At 43.7% G+C, this 20156-nt stretch overlaps 1 protein-coding gene across 1 annotated transcript in view; it reads left to right on the top strand.

Annotated features, from left to right (window-relative positions):
* The window catches only part of MAP2K1 (mitogen-activated protein kinase kinase 1), a 77508-nt gene that overhangs the window by 45199 nt on the left and 12153 nt on the right, over positions 1-20156 (top strand). The window lies entirely within an intron of this gene.

Consider the following 20156-nt stretch of genomic DNA (forward strand, 5'->3'; position numbering starts at 1 on the left):
TGTTTCTCACATTGATGCTTCTCTCCCTTTCTCTTGCCCTTCCTCCCCCTCTCTATAAAATCAATAAGCATGTCCTCAGGGCAGGATAAAAAAAAAGGAAAGAAAAAGAAAAGTAAATACTTACTTGCTAGTTGTTACATTTTAAATTTTAGCTGAAATCTAAAAATGGCTGTATCTTTTGTGTTTTGGTGTAGAAGTCATTTAATAGGGGTTTTTTGGGGTTTTTTTTGCTACGTCAACACAATGTAGATAATTTATATTCATATATTCCTGTTTGTACATTTTCTTATTGCTGTGCAATTACAGTTGTCCCCATTTTCCTTCCATTACTCTCTCCCATCCCCACCTCCCCCATTCAGTTTTTTCCCCCTCCCATTGCCTTGTCCATTTAATAGTATTTTTAATTTTTATTACAAGTCTTTGGCTATTTAGCTTGATGTCTAGAGCAGCAAGTTCCACCCTCTTCTTGGTCTGTGGTACACGCGTCACCTGGAGCTCTAACAGGCGTAGAGAGCAGCCAGCCCCCTGTGTCACTGTCCGCCTGCTGGACTAGATTGTCCATAGGCCCAAAGCCACGACAAACAGCCTGGATATGAGACTGACTGTAAAAGAAACTCTGGTTTCTTTAATAAAGGTACATACACATTTGCAATATGACCAAACCACTCTGACAAGATATTGAAACATATGTCCACGTAGGCTCCTGCGCAAATGCTTAAAGCAGCTGTAGTCATTGTAGAAACAATCAAAATGTTCTTCAACAGGCAAAGAGATAAACAAATTGTAGCATCTCCATACGATAAATACTATTCAGCAGTGCAATGAAAACAAATAAGCTACTGATACTGTAACTGTGATTAATCTCAAAAACATTTATGCTGTATGAAAGAAGCTCGACACAAAATAGTACAAACTGTTTCCATTTATATAAAATTATAGAGAAGACAACAACAAATTTATGACAAAGTAGATCAGTGGTTGCCTGGGGGTTTAGAGGATGACTTCAAAGAGATGTGAGGTGTGAGGGAGCTTTGTCCAACAGGGCCCCCCTGCCCATCATGGATGAGAATAATTCTATTCAAAACATGATCTGCTTGGGGAGGAAAGGTGGCCAATGTCTCAAAGGAGAAGGGCCTTGAGCCTGTTCCTCAGTGGGCTTTTATTGGGTTTAATTTGCATAGGAATACAGGGCATATAGGTAAAGCTCAATCATTGTCAGGGATAAGGATCAAATAATAGATAACATTCAGAGAACTATGAGGGCTCATTCTGAGTCAGGGTCAGATAGAGTGCCGCCAAAGGGCCATAAAATTTTGGGAAACAAACTTATTTTATGCTTGGACTCTTATCATTGAAATTGAGGGTATTCTTAGCAAAGCGGTTTCACAGGATTTTATGCGTTCTTTTCTTAGGTCTGATTGCCTCAGAAACCCACCCTTTCCAGCATAGGGCCGCACCCACCTCTGGCATTGTTTCAGGCTTAAATCGGGTGGGGGGTGCGAGCAGCCAAGAGATTAGGAGACATTTTAAAGACAGAATGAGGACTCAGGCTATATCAAAGCCAAGGGGTGAGGGTCCATCACCCCCTTTTTTCTGTAGTCCCCCAATTTCTTCCCTGATGGTCCCATCGTGGCCATGCCTGTCTTAGGTCGTCCCTCCCTTGAGGAATCTTACCTGTCATTGGCTAACCAGTCATCCTCCAGGGGCCAAGCAGGGTGAAGTAAAGGGGGCAGAGGTGGCACCCCTGCGGGGAAGATAAGCTTTGTCTCCTTAGTGGCTTCTGGTCCCAAGGTCTTTTTACTCAGCCTTAGCCATGGGGGGTGGTTACAGCTTCTGAAACCAGGCAGGGTGGTTCCCAACAGTGAGGGGCCCTGGTCAGTGTGGCTTGATTGGGTGGAGCATGGTCCCTATGCACTGAAAGGTTGTGGGTTCAATTCCCAGTCAGGGCACATACCTAGGTTATGGGTTCAGTCCCCTTTTGGGGTACACAGCAGAGGCAATCAGTCGATGTTTCTCTCTCACATCAATGTCTCTCTCATTCTGCCCTCTCTGTCTTTCGCTCTTCCTCAGGTGAGGATTAAAAAATAAGATATGAGGTAACTTTTGGGCGTGATGGAAATGTATTTTGATTGTGGTGGTAGTTACACGGGTATATGCATTTATCAAAAGTCAAACTTTCCATTAAAGTGGCTGTATTTATAGTATGTAAATTATACATCAATGAAGTTTATTAAAAAACAAAAATGAAGAAAAATGGAAAGTGCTGTAGGCCATGTCCCTTCAGCCACAGTGTGCTGCCAGAGGCCGGCAGAGCGGGGAAGGCTGAGGAGGAGTGGGGTGCGCTGGAGCAGGCGGGTGCGATTGACTGGCCAGTTCATGAGTGAACACGTGCTAGGTGATAGGTTCTAAACTTTTAAATAAGCACTGCTTTTTTTAGTTAAAAAATTTTAAATTGTGGTAGAATACACATAAAATTTACCATTTTAACCAGGTGTAAGTGTACAGCTCACTGGCATTAAATCCATTTTATATTGTCGCACAACTACCGGCACCAATAGTGTTGTTCAGGCGCCAGTTTTGCTTTAGATTCAGGGCTGTCCCATTGCCGGTCCAGCAGCCTTCTTTTTCATAGAAGCGACAAAATTGTGTCTGAAATGTGTATGGAAATGCAGAGGATGTAGAATAGCCAGAACAACTTTGAAAAAGAAAAAGTTGTGGAACTTACACAACCTGATTTCAAGATTTGTTACAAAGCTCCCGTAACAGAGTGTTATGTAGGTGTAAAGCTAAAAGTAATAGATAAATAGAACAGAATGAGGAGTTGAGGAGCAGACACATGTAGTCAATTGAGTTATGACAATATCACAAGGTAGTTCAGTAAGGGAAGGGTAATCTTTTCAACTTACGATGCCGGAACAATTGGATATCCTGTGCACAGAAACGAACCTTTGTTGCATCATATAAAGATGAACTCTCAGTAGATCATAAGTCTGACTGTAAGAGTTGAAACTGTAAACCTTCTAAAGGAAAGCGTAGGAGACTTTTAGTGACCTGTCTTGTAACAAAGAGTTTTTAAATGGGAATGAAAGGTGCAAACTATCAAAGAAAAATCAACAAATTGAACTTCATCTAAATTAAAAACATTTGCTTTTCAAAAGACACTGTGACAAAAATGAAAAGACAAGCCCCAGACCGAGAAAAAATATTGGCAAAACCTGTCTGTCAAAGGACTTTATCTAGAATATATAAAGACCTCTTAAAACTTAATAATAAAAGTATAAACAGCCCAATTTAAAAATGGGTAAAAGATTTGAACAGAAACTTTACTAAAGATATGTGAATGGCAAGTAAACACATGAAAAGGTATTCAACATCATTAGTTATTAGGAGAACGTAAATTAAAACCCCAGTGAGACTGTGGTTTTAACTACATTAGAAAACACCCAGATTTTAAAGAGACTGGCCATATATTATTGAGGATGTAGAGTAACTGGCACTCTTAGAAACTGCTGGTAGAAATGCAAAATAGCACAGTTATATTGGAAAACAGCGTTACCAGTTTCATAAATGTAAGCGTGAACCTACCACACATTCATTCAGCCATCTCGTTCCCAGGATTTACCCCGAGGAAATGAAAGCATATGTCCAGCCAGGGACTTGTACATGAACGTCCATGGCAGTTTTATCTGCAACAGCCCAAACTGGAAGCAACCCAAATGTCCGTCTCCAGCTGAGTGGATAAGCAAACTGTGTTATGTCCATAAATAGCATACTGTTTAGCAGTAAAAAGAATAAATCATTGATACATGGAACAATATGGATGAATCTTAAAAGAATGATGCTGAGTGAAAGAATCAGACAAAAAGCACGTACTGTGTGATTGATTCTATTTATATAATTCTAGAAATTGCAAACTAATTTGTAGTGACAAAATGCAAATTGGTAGTTACATGGGAATGAGGGAAAGGGGAGGAAGGGAAGAATTACAAGGGAGCATGAGGACAAGTTTGGGTGGTAGATATGTTTATAATCTTGATTGTGGTGATGGTCATATGTATTCATCAAATGATAATGCTTTAAGTATATGGATTTATTTTATAAAATTATACACTAGTAAAGCTGTAAAAAAACAAAAGGAAAAAGAAGTCAAGTTGCTGAAAACCAGTGATGAAGAGAGATTCTTAAAAGCAGCCAGGGAAAGGGACAACTGCTTTGGAAAGCAGTTTGGCATTTTCTTTAAAAGTTAAACCATGGAATTCATCACCCCCACTTTTCAATATTGACTTAAGAGAAATGAAAGCATTTGTTCACACAAAGGTTTGTGTGCAAATGTTCATAGCATCTTTATTCCTAATATACCCATACTAGAAACAACCAAATGTTTATTACCAGATGAGTAGGTAAACAAATGTTTTGACATATTCAAACAACAGAAAACAACTCAACAGTAAAAAAGAGCTCCGTTGATAAACACAACTTGGATGAATTTCAAAAACATGCTAAGTGAAAGAGGCCCGACACAAAAGAGCACATAATTTATGACGCCATGTATGTAAACATGCTAAATGAAAGAGGCCTGGCACAAAAGAGCACATAATTTATGGTTCCATGTGCGTAAAATTCCAGAACAGACAGAAGGAAGGAAGCCACGGTAACAAAGTAAACCGGTAAACCGGTGATTGCCTGGGGGTCTTGAGGGCAGGGTCGGTCACATCGGGGTGACAGAGGGGACTTTCTTGGAGTGATCAAAATACTAAATGTTGAATTTGGTGGTGGGTTCACAGATTGTACATTTTTTTCAGAATGCATCAAATTATACACCTAAAATGCAGAAATACAGAAAGCCCTCTGCTTTCTGACTGCACTGGCCCGTTACCATTCTGTCCTCTTCCCTCTGATAATCAGCAGCGTGTCAGTAGGAGGTGTGTTATGGCTTAAGCGTTCCTTAAAGGGAAGGCAGTTTTCCAAGAGTTTGTGGCCCTTTATCTCTGAGATCTGAGTTCCGTGTTAGAATATTTTAGTGGATTGATTTCCGGGAAATAGAAGCAGGTGAAAGGAGAGGAAGGATGAACACTTCTTGAGCATGGAGCTGTGTTCTAAGGCTGTGATTGACGTGTGTCCTCACTGACAGAAACCCTGAAGTCCGTGTTGGAGGGATCTGGTAGAGGAAAGCCAGTACCTCCTCTGTAACATGGAGTCCTCACGTCTGCTCCTAGGTTGCTGTGAGGATTAACGATACTACAGAAGGAAGCAGCTGGTGAAGTGTTTTGCATATAGAAGGTCCTAACAAATGCTAATTGCCTCTCTTATTCCTTTATGTGATTTGTGAGGAAATTGAGACAAGTGAGATTAAATTCCTTTCATGACCTTTGTGTGCCCTGCACCTTTGCTCTTACTACTGCTTTTCCAGGGATACTTCCTTCCACATCCCCCCCAACCTCCTCGTACGAAAATCTTCACTAGACCCAGTCTGCTGGTCCTTTAAGTACAGCACTGAGGCTGGGGAATCAGCAGTTGGAGTTCAAATCCTGACTCACTTATATAAAAGGGTGTGTGAACTCTGGGTTATTCATTCATCTGTAAAATGAGGATGATTCTTGCCAACGAGGAGTAATTGTGAATGACATACTTTTATTTTACACATTTGTGAGAATTAGCCTCCCTCATAAGTCATTAATAAATTTTAGCTATTAGTAATAATATAATTATTTAGCTCAGACATGTCTTAGAGGTTTTCCCATGAACCATCCCGTACCCAGAATGGATTAAGTATGCTACATCTGTATTCCTTCGGCACAGTACCCATTTCACTCTTACTGTAATAAATAATGACCAGGATTTATTGAGGACCTGGTATGTACCAAGTGCTGTATTACGTGCTCTATGCTACTTACCTCATTTACTGTTCATAACAACCCTGTGAAATGGGTATGTTTTTCTTATTTTACACATGTGGAAAACAACGCTCACAGAGTTTATAGGTTTCTCCCTAGTCCTTGAGTTTCTTTAAATCTGGAAACATGTCTAATTTGCCTTTGTATCCCGGTCCCTGACATAATTGCAGAAAACGGCTTCTCCTTTAAAGAGTTATTAGTCAGAACACATGGGAATCAACAGTGGAACTGAGCTAAGAACCCATGTCTTCCACCCTTAACATAGTCATTAAGCTAGTCCTGTTTTTTTCTACCATGCGCCTTCTTTGTGACTTTGACAGAAAGTTCTGAGTCTAACTCATATTTCCATTCTGGAGAGAGGAAGGTTTCAGCTTATTCCTGGAATAACAAGCTTGGTTTCTCCTTTAGCCTAGGTGCTGCTCCCACTTTCCTAGGAATTTCCTTTCTGCATTCACCAGTTATTGCTCTTTGGCTTAAACAGCGCTTAGTTAACTAGACAGGTCTATGGGTAGATGTCTTTGGTGCAGAGTTCACAGCTTGCCCAGCCAAAAAAGGAGAAGTCACTGGAAGGATTTCTGCCCCAGTGAGCTGTGCATGTGCGGGCTGGCCTGGCTGCTCAGCTTTTCAGACTCCTGCTGTTAGTAGGTCTTCTCCAGAAGTTCTGAAAGAATTTGCTGTAAGGCCTGGCCTCTTGCACAACTTGATTCCTGAGCAAGAAGCACAATGAGTTGTTGATTCCTGGAAACGTGAGTTAAGATAAGAATGAGAGGGAGTGAGTCTTCCTGCCTCTTTCTTTAGGTGTCCTTGCTGCCAGTAAGCTCCTCCTGTGTTCTACATACAGGGTCCGGCAGAAGTAAGGCCTGCTCGAGTGTGGTTAGTAGGGTAATAATATGGGTGTAATCATTTATAGTTTTAATTTGAACATTTCACCTAAAATGCCATATGGTGTGCTTGAGTGTGATATTGTTGTGTGACAGAATTACATGCTTATGATTTTGTAATAGAAAAGGGGCATTATTTGTTTTGGATTGTATATTCATTCCTGATTAAATATAAACTCTCTTCTTCTCATTCTGTCCCTGAGGAAAGATGAAGGATACAAAGGCGTTTTTTCTGCCTCATATTTTTGCTAACTCCTACTCGATACTATTGATTTGCTGGTGATAGCTTAGTGATGATCAGTTCACTTTTGCTATCTAATAAACCACCCCAAAACTTAGTAGTTTAAAACAACAGCAGTTCATTACTTTCTATAACTCTTTGGGTTGGCATGGCCTATCACCCCATGTTTTTACTCAGCCTCTGGGAGGGTGAAGCCCTTTCAGCTTCCCATGATGGTCTTAGGCTTTTAGTAGCAAGAGGAGGTAACCCCAGTATCAACCACCATGGAAGCGCCTGCTTATGTCAGGCTTATCCCTGCCCCGTTGGCTAAAGCAAGTCATGTGGTCAAGCCAAAAGTCAAAGAGTAGTGCTATAGACTATCTCGTTGGGCGGAGCTACAAAATATTATGGCCAGTTTTTCTACTCTGTCACACTGATAAAAGCTCCGGGTTTGAATCTTGACCGTGTAGCCTTGGGCAGGTTATTTAACTTTTGCAAACTTCAGGAAAATGGAGAAAATAGAGCCCACATAAAGGGTCGTGAGGATTATTTTAGGTAATGCCTACAAAGCACTTGAATAGTGCTTGACACATAGTAAACACTTACTAAACATTAGCTGCTGCTTAGCAGATGAATTAGTAGAGGTTTTTATGATTACCAGCAACAGAAACCAGCCTAACTTGGTTTAAGCTTCTCAAAACTTACTCCTTGGAAGGATCCTGGGAAAAATCAGAGAATCCTTTGAAAAGCTGAACCCATAGACTTTGGTAGGACAAGGACCAGGGCTGCCCTGGTTGGGAAGCTGGGTCACTCAAGCAGAGCAGCAGCTGCCCCGAGGCCACACCTACCACAGGGGGCTACTGCTGGGCCATTTGGACCTTCTAAGTCTCTGTGGGGAGTGGGCTGTGGGCTCAGTCACCTCCCAGAGGTCAGGGGTCAGTCCTGTGCAGCATATACTCCCACAACAATCATGCAGGTGTCAGTATCAAGGGACACGAAGCCCTCCTGCTGAGTGTTGGAGGCAGGTTGGTGCCCCATTAGTGTGCAGAGGTGACACTTGGGACTTTAAATTATTAGGTTGAAAGTGATTCTCAGTGTGCCCTGCTCTAAGTAAAACTAATGTACAAAAATAACTTACAAGTTGCTCTGGGGGCAATTCTTTGCTTTTTAAGTACATTCACTATAGGATCTTTCCAATGTAAGTTTTCATAGAATCTTCACAAAAGCAAGCAAATCAATTTGACTCAAACATTTCTTTTTAGTAATATGTCAGTGATGCAAAACTAGGCATACCTATACTTAAAACTGACTTTTGTAAGGAAGTAAATGGTATTTAGGTAGAGACCAGCTGTTTTCAGGTGCCTTTTAGCTACTACTTTTATCTTTTTTTTTAACTAGGTGAGTGTGTCTTGGTCCTAGTGAGGTATACTGCCTTGGATGTGCACATCATAGCTTTCCAACATTGCAAATGTCTCCATGCTGGATGGGATCTTAGAGCTCCCCCCCACTCTCCCAGCATCCAGATCAGTGCTTGACCACTGATTGACTCTGATGGGAGTGCCCGCCCACTCCTGGACCAATCATTGTGTCCAGGACACTTAAGTAGTTTGGCTGGCCGTCCTGGGTTATAAACCCACCTCTGTGGCCAGATAGATGGGGCCTAGCTGACATCCTAACAGAAACACTTGCTGTTGGGGGAGGGTCATATCCCAAATGAAAAAGCACTTCTATTACTAGAAAATGCAGAGGTGGAATGGATGCTGAAAGCAAGCAAATTGGGAAAAAAAAAAAAAAGTTTTTCCATTATAAACACTGTTAAGCATTGGATGAGAAAGACAAAAATACTAACACGAATCAAGACAATAATTGAGCCCTTAAGGCCGGGGTGGCAAATTGGCGGCCTGCAGGCCAGATGTGGCCCACCGTCTGTATTTGTGCGGCCTGCAGGCTAAGAATTGTTTTTCAGAACTTTGACCTGTGGCAATAGTGTGAAATTCACATTTCGGTGTTTGTAAATTAAGTTTTATGAAACACAAGCATGTTTATTTGTTTAAGTGTTGTCTGTGGCTGCTTTTGTGCTATAACGACAGAGTTTGTGAAAGAGACCTTGTGGCTCTCGAAGCCTAAAATATTTGCTCTCTGGTCATTTACAGAAAAAGCTTCCCAACCCCTGAGTTAAAGGGAGGAGAATCCCCCCCTGCCTGAGGAAACTTTAGAATTTAATCACAAAACTCAGGTTTAAGTTTATCAGCTCTAAGTTCTCTCTCTCTCTCTCTCTTTTTTTTTTTTTTTGCCATGTCAAATACCATTTACTGGTATCTATATACATGTAATAGAAGAAACTAATAAGGTTACCAACACAATGTTACTTGTTTGTTGATCTTACAGCATCAAGAGGAAATGTAGGAGCTATAATAGCCAAGATTGTCAATAGCTGCATTTTACATCCATTATCTCATTGAATCGTTACCTGAAGGTGCACTTTACCTCTAAGGTGCCAGTTTTTCTCATTTCTTTTGGTAATACCAAGACACAATGTGTGTAACACATTACACCAATTGATTGTTCTCACTGAAATAAGCCTTAAGGCCCTTTAATTTCCCACAAACCATAGCTACTGTTGAATTTCTTGTACCTAGTTTAAAATTGTATGGCTACCCCACTAAGCCCTTTAATCTTTAGGATATCAGTACTTAGTGTTTTAATATGGGCTCAAGAAACGTTTTCAGAGACCCATCGTATACATGGTCTTAGTAGTTGGGGCAAGTTCAGTGTGGGTCTGGCCACTCAGCTCTAGCCTCGTCAGTCTTAAGAGCCTCTCCTGAGCTGCATGGGTCCAAAATGAAATTCTTTTCACTAAGCCAAGAAAACAGACATTTTAGGAAAAAGATGACAGCTCATTGAGGAAAAAAATTGGGTGCTTTGACTATGATACTAGGTATGGGCTTGGGAACAACTCATTCATGCAGCTGTTTAGGGAAAACGATCATGAATCACCTCATCGCCTTGGTTATATCACTACTGCTTACGAAAATCCGTTCCATGCCGGGTTTGACTAGTTCTAACCCAGATTTTTTTCAGTGACCTTCTTTGTGACCGTTAACTGCTATGTTGTGCTCTCTTCATTTTCATCATTACTCTCCATTTTTTAGGTTAAACATCCTTTCAAATTACAATTACATAAGACTAAGTATTCTACGAGTTAGTTAATCAGTGATGACTTTGGTGCCTGGTGACCCCACCCCAAAATTGGCCCTGTCTTTTCACATTGCTGTCATCCATTAAACAGCATGAACTTTCACTCCACTTTAATTACGCATTTTAACTTTACGCAGATGATCAAAGTTAAGACATTTATCCCCAATTATTTGATTACAAGACTACTTAATTGCCAAAAAATTCCATTACAAATACTTAGTTTGACATGCACTCCTAGAAACAGATCCAGGGTATAATCTACTAGTTAACAGGCTGTGACTCTCTAGGGCAGTGTGACATGACTAAATAGAAATGGCTTGAAATCTTACGGATCTATTAATCTAGATTTGATGTGGTTCAGAATCTATTTGCAAAATTAAAAGTAAACACTCTGTCTTGATGTGTATGTTTTCTTTCCGTGTCCATAAAATGAAGAGCTTTTCTTGATCACCAGTTTCCCACACAACATGCAGGTCACTCTTGTAACACTGGCCTTCAAAATGAAGCTGACTCGGATAGCTTCACTAGTATTCATCAATCCTCAGGATGCTAGTAAGAATTCATTTTAGCCAGGTAATTTTCCAGCAAATGTTCTCCCATGTTTTGGAGTTTTCTTTTGCATCAGCTACAAAGGAACATCTCCCAAGTCCCGAAGCAAAAGAGTTCTAAGTTCTTGATGAAGGCATAGGTAGGGGAGAGTGTTTTTCCCCTGACCCTGGAGCTCTAAAAGAAATTAGCTACAAAGGTTTCTGTGTAGTCTTTCCTGTGTAGTCTATGGCAGGAGGTTGTAGGTCTACTTCATCCAAAGCTGAACCCCAAGTGGTTAGGTTCTGAGTTAATGTGTGTGTGTGTATGTGTGTGTGTGTGTTGGGGAGGTTGCGCAGGGGGTGGGGTGGAGATTAGGATACAGCTCTGTTTCCTGCCCTTTAAGGCAGTGATTTGCATTGGCAGCCCACCATTCTTCTTAGCCCACTCAACTTACCACAGTTTTACTTTGATGAAGACCCTGAAAGAGAAGCATTACATGATTAGCCCATAAATTATTTCTGCCTTGGAATTGCTGGCTGGTGATCAATAAATGGCCAAGGACATTGTTAAATTATGCCTCAACTTGTTTTTCTTTCCCTTGTATCGGATAAAGCAGTGTGCAGCCCGCCTGGTGTTGATGCACAGGATTGAGTTAGTGGCCTGGGCCTGTCATGTATGAGAAAGCCAGCCTAGGTTTTTGAGCTGTAATTGGAGCAAGCTGTATGGGGTTCTTCAGAGCTGGAGTAGTTTATATCTTGGGACCTTTCTGCTTGAAATCCACTCCAGAAGAGTTCTGTATTGCTCAGGATCAAGAGTTGTATAAAAACAGGGAGCTCTTGGATCAGAAAGAAATGTAAAGTTTCTTCGGGGACTGTAAGAGTGTTTTTGGATCCTAGTCCTGGGGACAGGAGGGTGTCTCCAAAGTACCTCACAGGTATTCCAGCAGCAGCCTCCAGAAGAACCGGGTCCTCAGCCACGGCCAAGATTTCAACTTCTGAAGTCCTTCTCTCCCTTCAGTGAGACCTGCTGTTAGCACTGGTAGGCAAGATCTGCAGTGGCCTGAGAATGTTTTTGTTTTGTGATTGTTTTACAAGCTGTTGGCAGCAGACTCCCATGTGATGAGTTTCTGAGTAGCTTCTGCAGACCTTACAAGGCACTTCCTGCAAGCCGGGCTTTTTCTGGTGTATTGCCAGGCTGCGCTGAGCGAAACTCAGGGTTGCCCCTGAGGCTGTACAGAGGGTTCTGCCCTGGGTAGTATCCGTGTGTGTGTGTGTGTGTCTAGATATTGACTGTGCTACGGTCCATAAATTGGTCCATAGGACTCTGGAGGTGTCTCTGACTGCACCCCCAGGCCATGTGGTGACAGCCTCAAGGTGGCAGTGAATTGACCGGGAGACCAGGTCCTTTGGACTCTGTCTAGACTGCCTCACCTTACAGACGGAGAGAGAACGGTGGTTAATTAGTAGCTAGAATCCAGCGTGCTGGTCTCTTGAGAAGTGAGAGTCACGTTCGCTCTAGAGTTACCTCAGCTGCTAGACCCACAGCGATGCTCCAGATGAGTTTGTCTCTCGCTCTGAGTGAGGCAGCTGGGAAGTTGGAGGAGGGGGAGTGTTTCCTCCCCTGAGGCACTGGCTGGAGTGAGGACGGAGCACTTCTTCTAAAGAGGTGTGTGTGGTGGGGAGAGCGTTTTCTCAGTAAACTACACAAGGAATGCCCATTACTTTTGGCTTACATTTGTCTTTAAATTGGCAAACACATTCTTCTAGTGCTTTTCTTTAGGAGTTTTTCCCAACTTGAGGTATGAATGACAACTGGCGAGTGGCCTCTTGACCTGTCCAGACTTCTGTGGTGAATCATGTTGAGACGTGACCCAGGCACAAATAGTGATGTCTGTCTTCGGTGCAACTTGAGTTGCCATAAATACAGTGATGTTACTGGGAATTTTCTCCCACTCCATTTAAACATGAACGTACAATTTTCCTTTCATGAATAGCAGTCGATGACTCTCCAAGGTAGCCAACACTGTATTCCTGCCCACTGGCGTTGATCGGCTTTGTGATGGATGCCATACCTACTTGACTTCTGAAGTAGCCTAGAGAGTCTGGAGGGGGAAATACGCTACATTAAGGCGTGTCCTTTAATTGGAAAGGTTATTTCATGATTTCTGGCAAGAAACTTCACTTGAGCCTTAATTTCTGTGTCTGTAAAATGGGGCTGCTCTGCCAAATATTATGGGTTATTAGAAATGAGAAATCAGGGAATCTGGGACCTGTGAGCATTTTCCTTAATAGTGCCTCTTTTCTTTCCTTCTCTGCTCTCTGTCTCTTTAGTGTAACCCCTATACGTTTTGCTCTGGCTTTTGCACATCCTATTTTAAAATTTTAGGCCATTTCTTAGAGTGGTGTGTGTTAATGAAAACCAAATCCTGACTTGCAACATCCTATTCTGTTTAATTGTCAGCATTTGTGTCCCTTATGGGTCAGAAATGAGTAGTGAATTTGCAGAGAAGAGTGTACAAAGGTAGAGAATGAAAGCATTTCAAAACTAATGAATCTTGGGAGGGAAGGAAAATATTTTACGGCCAAGATGGAGGCGTAGGTAGATACTCTTCACCTCCTTGCACAACCAAAAGAAGGACAACAACAATTGAAAAACAAAAAAACCCCAGAACTGCCAGAAAATCGAACTGTATGGAAGTCCAACAACCAAGTAGTTAAAGAAAAACACTCATCCAAACTGGTAGGAGGGGTGGAGACAGGCAGCAGGGCAGAGAGGACAGGCAGCAAGGTGGCGGCTGGTGGAGCAGGTGGTCCCACATTTGTGTGCAGACAAACGGGGAGGAAACACTGGGGAGCCAGACAGACCATACAACCCAGGGCTCCACCATGGGGAGATAAAGCCTCCAAATGTCTGACTGAAAACACCTGTGGGGGTTATGGCAGGAGAAACTCCCAGCCTCACAGGAGGGTTCACTGGAGAGACCCACAGGTTCCTAGAATGTACACAAACCCACCCACCCAGGAATCAGCACCAGAAGGGCCCAATTTGCTTGTAGGTAGCGGGGGAAGTGACTGAAAACCAGCTGAGAGCCGAGCAAATGGTGGTATTCCCTCTCAGACCCCTCCCCGACATGCAGCGCTACCACACAGTGAGGTGGGTTGCCCCACCCTGGGGAACACCTAAGGCTCCGCCCCTTATAACATAACTGTCTGCTGATACAAAAAAAAATATGGCCCAAATGAAGAACAGATCAAAGCTCCAGAAAAAATACAACTAAGCAATGAAGAGATAGCCAACCTATCAGATGCAGAGTTCAAAACACTGGTAATCAGGATGCTCACAGAAATGGTTGAGTATGGTCGTAAAATAGAGGAAGAGGTGAAGGCTATGCAAAGTGAAAGAAAGGAAAATGTACAGGGAACCAACAGTGAAGAAAGGTAACCGGGACTCAAAGATTTGGAACAAGAGGAAGAAATAAACATTCCAGAACAGAATGAAGAAACAAGAATTCAAAAAAATGAGGAGAGCTTAGGAACCTCTGGGAAAACTTTAAATATTACATCCGAATCACAGGGGTGCCAGAAGGAGAAGAGGAAGAGCAACAAATTGAAACTTATTTGAAAAAATAATGAAGGAGAACTTCCCTAATTTGGCAAAGGAAATAGACTTCCAGGAAGTCCAGGAAGCTCAGAGAGTCCTAAAGAAGCTGGACTCAAGGGAGCACACACCAAGGCACATCATAATTATATTATCCAAGATTAAAGAAAAGGAGAGAATCTTAAAAGCGGCAAGAGGAAAGGAGACAGTTTCCTACAAAGGAGTTCCCATAAGACTATCAGCTGATTTATCAAAATAGACCTTGCAGGCAAGAAGGGGCTGGAAAGAAGTATTTGAAGTCATGAAAGGCAGGACCTACATCCATAATTACTCTCTCCAGCAAAGCTATCATTTAGAATAGAAGGGCAGATAAAATGCTTCCCATATAAGGTCCAATTAAAGGAGATCATCATCACCAAGCCCTTATTATATGAAATGTTAAGGGGACTTATCTAAGAAAAAGAAGATGATCAAAAATATGAACAGTAAAATGACAACAAACTCACAACTATCAACAACTGAACCTAAAAAAAAACCAAAAACAAACTAAGCAAACAACTAGAACAGGAACAGAATCGCAGAAATAGAGATCACATGGAGGTTTTCAGCAGGGAGGGGGAAGGGGGAGAATGGGGGAAAAGGTACAGGGAATAAGAAGCATAAATAGTAGACAGGATAGTAGACATAAATAGACAGGGGGAGGTTAGGAATAGTATGGGAAATGGAGAAGCTGAAGAACTTATATGTATGAACCATGGGCATGAACTGAGGTGGAAGAATGCCGGGGTGTAGGGGGGTGCAGGGTGGAGGGGAATAAAGGGGAGAAAAGAAAGGACAATAGTAATAGCATAATCAAAAAATGTATTTAAAAAATGTTTCTAAAAAAATATTTTAAATACAGTTACTAGACTTGGTTGCAATAATCTTGAATGTGAAGAGAGAAAATAGCTGCTTGGTGGGACCTAGCATGCATGCTTTGAAGGCTCCTTGTTGAACTCATTGTTAATCAGAAGGAGGTGGGAAACAACCTTTAGTGCCCGCTGTTTCTTGCAGTTTGACTTGTCAAGGAGGAATGAGCTGGAGCTCGGAAGGAAACACATGCTCACTAAACTAGAGTAGAGAATTATTTTCTCTCACAACCAGATTCAAGGGTTTCAACCTACCGCAAGTCAGATCCTATTCCCTATTATGTAAGTGACCCCATTCCCCAACCACTACTTTTAAAAACTTGAGATACAATTGACATATAACATTGTATTAGTTTTAAGTGTACAACATGATTTGATACGTGTATATATTGTGAAATGATACCACAGTAAATTTAGTTAACATCCATCACCATACATACTTATCGTTGTTTTTTCTTCTGATGAGAACTTCAAGATCTATTCTTCATAGTAAGTTTCAAATATACAATACAGTATTGTTAACTGGAGTCACCAACCTGTATGTTACATCCCCTGGACTTATTTATTTTATAACTGGAGGTTTATACCTTTTGACCACTTTCACCCACTTAAAAATGACTTCTCTGAAATTTTGGAGTACAACTCAGTGATTTGCCATTTGATCTGTTGTCTAGACCCAGATTATTTAGGCTCTGGATAGTCAGTCTGGAGTCTATGAGCTCTGCTCCAGCCTCTGACATCAGTTCACTGTAATTTCGACAGGTACTCCTGGACCCTGGGCTGCAGTGTTTCTCATCCTCGCTAATGCTTACTTCACAGAACCGTGAGGGTTAAAGCAGACCGTATATTTAAAGGGTCTGGCATAGTAGGTGTTCAATGACCCAGAGCTCTTGTGGCGTCTTCCTAGGTCTGCTGGGCTCCCAGCCCCCATCCTGCCACCCCAGTCTTTCAGGTACATTTCATTTTCTGTAGTAGGGAGGGGAGAAGGCTGGGGCCTCTTTTTAATGCCCTTGGGGAAGGTTGAATGGGGCAAAAGAGGTTACAGTTTGTGGCTAATTGAAGGGTTTGGGATTTTCTCTGAATTTTAATTACATTTGCTACTTAACTAGCTCCCTGAGGCCATGAACTGGAGGTGGCTCTGTGCAGACTGTTAATCGACTTAGCAGGGGCAGATACCTTTCCCTTGTGTTTCTCCACCTTTAGAGAAGGGTTATTAAGGCTCTGCTGGGGTTGCTAAGAAGAGGCCATTTGACGCCTAGACTCACCATTTGAAAATCTCATTTGCCTTCTTTTTTCTTTAACCTTTAACTCTCACTTATCCAAGATCATCTTACTTTTGGATTCAGCCTGTCACAGGTGAGCCAGAATCTGGTGTCCAAGTGTCCTCAGCTTGCTTCTCTAGGGCCCTCATTTCTTTCCTCCAAGAGCTCTTACCTGTTTCTCTTCTACTACTCATTTGCCTTTCCTGCTTCTCTGCGCTTTTGTCCCTCCATGTTCCACCTTCTTCCATTTGCTTCCTCCCCCACCCCCTGCAATAGGTAATGCATCTTGTGATATTAGCCTAAACCAAACATAATGAGGTTACTCAAACCTAGAAGCCTGTGGGGGCTGATGCTCACCTGCTTCATCTGCCTGACAGGGCCTTGCCACCTAGTCAGGCTGGCACTGATCCTGCTGGTTGGGAGAATTGGACTAGCTGAGACCACAGTGCCCTGACCATTTCTCTCTTTGCCCTACTGTCACGCACATGTGTACACATTCTTGTTATTTATTTGATTCTGTCTCCCGTAATGGCAGTGGCTTTGAGGACAGGGACAGGGACTGTGTCCTTTTCACTCATAGCTCAGTACAGGCATTCTGTAAGGGTTCATACAATAAACAAATGACCCGCTGACTTATTTAATTTAAACAACTTCTTGTAGAGAGGTAGAAAATGCTCCAAAATTAAGTTAAAATCATGTGCTCTTTGGGGGTTAGAACAGGGGTTTTTGAATGGTAGTTATTTCTCGGACAGAAAATATCAGAGAAGAACATATTTTCTTCTTAGTTTTTCCAAAAAGTTCCTTGTTCGTTTTTGTGGAAGGGGTGTTTACCCATCCTCATTGTTGCAGAGGCTGAGCAGGATGGGGGTATTAAACCTTAGCCTCTTACAGATTTCCTAGGGAGGCTTGTAGCCTGTGAGCCTAGCAGGGTGGTGGATGCTCCCCCCAGAATGCAGGCTAACCCACCAGGTGCTGGGGCTCCTCCTCACCTCAAACTCTTGATATTGAGGGCTCAGAAAGAGAACCCAAGGCAGAGAAGGCCTCAGGAAGTAGGGAGAGACCAAGCCTATGATCTGAAAAATGTTTGAGGTTGCTGCTAGGAAAGATGTGGGAGGAAGCCAGTTAACTCCGGGCTCCAGGAGCAGGGCAGTACTCCGCATTGGGAAAACGACTCAGAAGAACCAGGCACCTAGAAGTGGAGGTGAGAAGGGTGAGTGGTAAAGGAGGATGCTTTAGATGCAGGCACCAGTACAACACCAGCAGCTAGAGAGGCAGACAAGCCTGAGCTGGGAGGACATGGACGTGGAGACATGTTGGAGGGGTAAGGAGGTGCAATGGAAGTCTTGGAAAGGCAGGCCAAGGGGCTTGGACTGTTACTCTAAGAAAGGTGGGAGCCACTGCAGGCTCTGTGCAGGGGCCGTACTGCTGAAGGGGGAAGATACTGGAAGTAGAAACCGAGGAGAGAGGGGTCAGAGGGGTCGTGACTATAAAAAGCAAATGTGGTTGCTGACAGAGAGAACATTCTCTCTCTGGTTTTGTCTGATATGCATCTCTTTTGTGCCCCCAGAGAAAAGCCCAACTTGGCTGGGGCTGCCAGGGAGGAGCTTGCTTCAGCCACAAGCTCTGGAGTTGACAGGTCTCCAAGCAACTTCTTATCAGGCTTCCCTGGTCACCAGGGACAGCCATGTGTAGTGCATCTGGCCCCCAGGATACAGGTCCAATCAAGGAAGTACCCTCAGGATTTCCCTCTGCTCCTCTCCGCCTCCACCACCATCATGGATCTTAGCAGCCTCCCAAGCAGTGCTGTTCCCTGGGGTGGGTGGGGGAAGCGGAGCTGACAGTCAGGGCTGGAGGGAAATGTGTTACATAAGTTTGAAAAAAAGGAGGCTTGCTTGCAATGTGAATAGAAATCAGATACAAGGACAGCTACAGAGGCAGTGCAGCCACTCCTGAGCAGCAGCTACAGCCTGGAGAGACGTGTGGAGCCAGCAGGCGAAGGCGTCCCCAGGCCCTGGGGGAGGGGAAGGGACTGCTGCTCTGTTGTCTTGGAGGGCAGCATGTGAAAGAATCATTCTTTGTGTTCCTGTAACATGGTGTGCTTTTATTTTATTTTTAAAAATATTTTATTTATTTTTAGAGCAATGGTAAGGGAGGGAGACAGAGAGAAATATCAGTGTGATAAACATCAATCAGGGCCTCTTGCCTGCCCTCGACTGGGGAGCTGGCTTGCAACCCTGGCATGTGCCCTGACCAGGAATTGAATCGGTGACCTTTCGGATTGTAGGATGATGCCCAGCCCACGGAGCCACACCCGTCAGGGCTGCTGTGCTTTTTAAATGCCCACACTTCATTACATTGATCCTGGGCTCCACCTGGTGAGGTGGCAAGAGCTGCTGTGCTGATAGGCAAGCCACAGACCAGGAGAGCGATGTGGCTTGCTCAAGGCCGCAGGCAGCAGGGCCAAGGATTTGCATCTGAGTGCCTTGTCCCTTTAGTCACTTCCACTCTTCTGCTTTAAAACAAAGCCTAACAGGCCATTCCTAAATCGGCCATGGGAGCATTTGGAAGGTGAGGGGGCTGAAGGCTTCATGGCCAAGCACTGGGATGAAGTGCCGTGGCGTTTGGTGGGAGTGTGGAAGAGAGAAGTGCACATTGGATGCCTCCATGTGCCCTCCCCGCCAGGCCCCAGCAAGCAGCATCACAGGCCTGGTTCCTCCGGTTCTGTCCTGTTACTCAGCATCACTTCCGGTCCTCTGTCCTCTGTTTGGTGAGGGCCTCAGTACTGTGGGGAGGGGGACATCCTCGGTTGAAGGTATCGTCTGGGCTTGTCCTAATGTTAGGCTTGGAAAAGAAACGAAAGTTAGTCCCTGACCTCCTAAAGTTTGTAATAGCCCCTTGTGCTTGACGTAATTCTCCAAGAGGCCACACAGGTGGTTGCGCAAGGGCTGTCCATACAGCGAGGCCTTCCCTCGTGGCCCGTCAGGGCAGCACCTCCTGCCCCGCCCGCGCTTTTTCATGGTGGTGGTAGTTCCATTTTCTTCGCGGTACTGGAGACCACCGGACGTTGCACACTGGTTTCTCAGTTTGTTTTTGTTTGTCTCCTCACACTATAATGTCAGCTTCATTTTACACTGGACACATGATCAGTTCGCTTGCTGTTGTCCCCCTGGGACCTGCCTGTAGTAGGTGATCAGTGAACGGGTGAAACCGTTGAGTAATATGGCAGCAAGGGAAGTGGGAAGAGGGCAGGTGTAGGCATCAGAAAGTCTGAATGCTGATTCCACCTTTACTCAGTTTTTGCCGTGTGACCTTAGGCAAGTCCCTGGACCCCTTTGGGCCTTAGACATTTCATTGCCACCATGAGGGGGAGGAACCAGATGCTCCTTAAGGCCACTTCTGATGCCTACATTCTGTTCATCTGTTTGTAGGAGACACGGGGTTGCTGAGGGGTCTGGAAGGGGCGCAGGTCCGCGTTCCTGTGTCCTGTGACGTGACGAGGGTGGGCCTTACAGAGATGCACAGATGGCTCGGAGCGTGTGCATCGGCGCCCGTGCGTACAGCTCCGTCGTCCACATCGTCTGGAGCGCCTGCTGTGTGCCAGGCCTTGTCCTCACTCTGGGGTTGCGGTGGTGGGTAGATCGCCAGCACTCCTCTCTCTTGGAGCTGAT

This window comes from Desmodus rotundus, chromosome 7 (genome assembly GCF_022682495.2).
Source record: "Desmodus rotundus isolate HL8 chromosome 7, HLdesRot8A.1, whole genome shotgun sequence".
In the NCBI taxonomy this organism is placed as follows: Eukaryota; Metazoa; Chordata; class Mammalia; order Chiroptera; family Phyllostomidae; genus Desmodus; species Desmodus rotundus.